At 56.0% G+C, this 2,927-nt stretch overlaps 1 protein-coding gene across 2 annotated transcripts in view; it reads left to right on the top strand.

Moving 5' to 3' along the window:
* Nucleotides 1–742: 742 nt before the first annotated feature.
* Galnt6 (polypeptide N-acetylgalactosaminyltransferase 6) overlaps nucleotides 743–2,927 on the top strand; it is a 41,679-nt gene continuing 39,494 nt past the window's right edge. Inside the window, exon 1 of one of the 2 annotated variants that reach the window (XM_021183362.1) lies at nucleotides 743–811. The gene's annotated coding sequence lies outside the window, so the exon portion shown is untranslated. Of the gene's footprint in view, nucleotides 816–2,927 lie in introns of both variants that reach the window. The other variant, XM_021183361.1, reaches the window with a different exon arrangement.

The following is a 2,927-nucleotide window of genomic DNA, read 5'->3' as shown; positions in this document are numbered from 1 at the left end:
GGCTCAGAACCCATGAGCAGCCACTGTCCAGGTGGCAGGACGGCTCAGAATCAGACGCGAGTTTAAGTCATTTTTATTATTTATATGTTTATTTGTATTTATTGAGACGTGATCTCCTATGTAGCTCAGGTTGGCCTGGAACTCAAGATCTCTCTGCCTCAGCCTTCCGGAGCTAGGTTTTAGGAGTGTGCCAAACTGCCTGTCTTAGAATCTGCATTTCTAACCACCTCGAAGGTGTTCTGCGCGTCCCGACCGCATTTCTGAACCTCCCACCGACCCTACCCTTGGGTAGCAGGAGTTAGGTACTGAGGCTGGGATTTGGCTGGGTGAGGCCCGGCACTTGCCAGTTGGCAGTTAGATGGAAGGGGAAGTTATCTCTTCACAACCTCAGAGCCTGGGACAGAGCCTCGGGGCTCGCTGCCGCCCAGCCTGCCCTGAGCTGCTGGCCTCCGGCTCTAAGGTCCACAGCCCCTCCGCCACCGAGCCAGCACGTTGCACAGCGTGGCTTGCTGCTCTCGCCTTGCGGAGCAGGTGGCTTGGAGTGGCGATGGCCTGGGATGCGGGTGGCCTTGGGTGACGGTGACATGGGGTGGCGGTGCCCTGGGGTGAAGCTGCCCGCGATGCAGTCTGGCCTCGGACCCTGGACCCAACATGAGCGGCCTCGCATGCCAGGGCGGGAGCGGAGTCACAGCACCTGCCCGAGCGGGGCGGGGCGTCATCCTCGACAGGACCCGCCCTCCCAGTCGCCCCGTCGGGAAACCCACGAGCAGCTCGGCGGCAGCGGCAGCGGCAGCGGCTTTGCCTCGGCGCGGTAGGTAAGCAGCAACGGGGCGCGACCCCATAGTGCCCTCGGACCTGGCAGCCCGGTGCTCCTCCGGGACTCCCTCCCCGCAGCCCCCTCCCCCACCCTCCGCAGTGAGATGAAGGGGCTGAGCCAGACTCATCCCCCACGCCTTCGCTCTGCGCCCCGCGCGGTGCCATCTAGCGTCTCTCGCGGTGGGACCCCTTCACCTCTGCGGTTGAGAAGCTGAGGGGCGAACTGGGAGTCCCGGAATCCCTCTTCTCCTCGCTCTCGCCCCGGTGCCTACTGTGCGCCTCCCCCGATTTGACCACTTCGTGTGCTCAAGCTTTGGGACTCCTTCCTGCCATATCACCCCTGAACAGAAGGGACAAACCAGGAGAAGCCTCATGGGGGGCGGGGGGGGGGGCTCAGAGTCCTTTCCTGATTGATCTCCCCTTGGATGCTTAGCGCTTTGGAGGAGTGGGGGACGGAGTTCTGTGGTATTGTGTAGAGTGTATGACTGTGACTGTCACCACCAACTTCCTGATTCTCCCTCCCTCGTGATGACAGAAAGGAGAATCCTCCTGCTACTTGCTACTTGCTCAAAAGCCAGTCATCTAGAGACTCTAGACCACTGCAGAGAGGGCTCGCTTGCTTTTGTGGACACTGCTGGCGATTGCTTGTCTCAAAGCACAAAAAGGAACCCGGGTCTTGAGCTGGTCCCAGGGAGAGCTGTAAGGTTGTACTCTGAGCTCATCCCTACAATGGCTGAGGTTAATGACAGACACACCAAAGAGCCTCCAGGGCTACCTTCGCTTCACCACAGGTGTGTGTGTGTATTACATAGGCCGGGCTCTCCTGACAGGACAGCTGTTTCCCTGCTTGGCAGAGAAAAGCTAAGAAGGATGAGATAGGCAAATTCATATGATGACTAGATCAAGGTTTTGAAATACTCTTCATTCAGATTGTCCAAGGGTAGCCTGCATCATCGCAGGCGTACCTCTGCTCCGTGTCCTCACCGATGCCCTGTGCTTTAAAGAACCCAGAGGTGGGGATACCAGGACCCCACAGCAATCGAAACTCTGAAAGAGACTGGATACTGAGTAATTACTACCCACAGCTGGCACTGCCTCCAGCACACAGAAGAGCCCAGCGAAAGGGAGGCCCCCTGGGTGTCAGGTGCCCTCTGAGATCAGAACTGTCTTCATCCACGTTCAACTGGGAGAAACCCAGACCCGAGATCTAACCACAGGCTGAGTCCTGTTTGCACTGCTTAGAACAGAAGTCGGGTTTGGGAGGGGCCCTGTCCTCAGCTGTTCGTAGGGAAGGCTGTGGTGTATATAATGAAGGCTACAGGTGGCTGACTCAGCTCTGCCACTAATGTAGCTGCAGAACCTTGGCCACATCGCCACGTAAACATTCCAGGGCGGGGCGGGGAGCAAATGAGAAGGTGCAAGAGCTTTAGGGACCAACTGAACATAAGATGTGTCGTGGCTTTGGACGGACAACCCTGGGTGTGAGTTTAGCTTCTGGTCTTGCCTAGCTGTGTGCATAAGGCTCTGGTTCCAGTCTCCAGCACTGGATAAATTGGGCATGGTGGCCCGTGTCTGTAATGCCAGCACTTAAGAGATGGAAGCAGGAGAACCCAAGGTTCAAGGTCATCCTTGGCTACGTGTTGAGTTTGAAGCCAGCCTGGACTATAAGAGACTCTGTCTCAATGCAAAAGCCAAGACCAAAGGAAACAAAATACAACTTGGGTGAGGTTTTGGTTTGATTTTTTTATTCCATCTTTGTGCTTTGAGACAGGTTCTCTCTTCATAGCCCAGACTGGCCTAGAACTCACTGTGTAGACCAGGCTGGACTAGATGGAACTCACTGTTTAGACCAGGCTGAGTTCCTGCTCACAGAGATCTTCCTGCTTCTGCTCATCATCGCCCCATCCCCCATCCCCCACCCCCACCCCAACCCCCTAAGTGCTGAGACTAAAGGAGTGTGTCACCACTACAGCTCAGCTACTCAGGAGGTTGAGGCAAGGTTGCTTGAGCCCAGGTGTCTAGGGTGAGCCTGGGTGACAAGAGTGCAGTGGATCATAATCTGAGTCCTTGAAGCCAATGCCTTCTTTTTCTTTTTCTTTTTTTTTTTTTTT

The sequence above is a fragment of the Mus caroli genome, chromosome 15 (assembly GCF_900094665.2).
Source record: "Mus caroli chromosome 15, CAROLI_EIJ_v1.1, whole genome shotgun sequence".
Taxonomy (NCBI): Eukaryota; Metazoa; Chordata; class Mammalia; order Rodentia; family Muridae; genus Mus; species Mus caroli.
The sequence above is the reverse complement of the archived record's forward strand: the minus strand, read 5'-3'. Positions and strand labels throughout refer to the sequence as shown.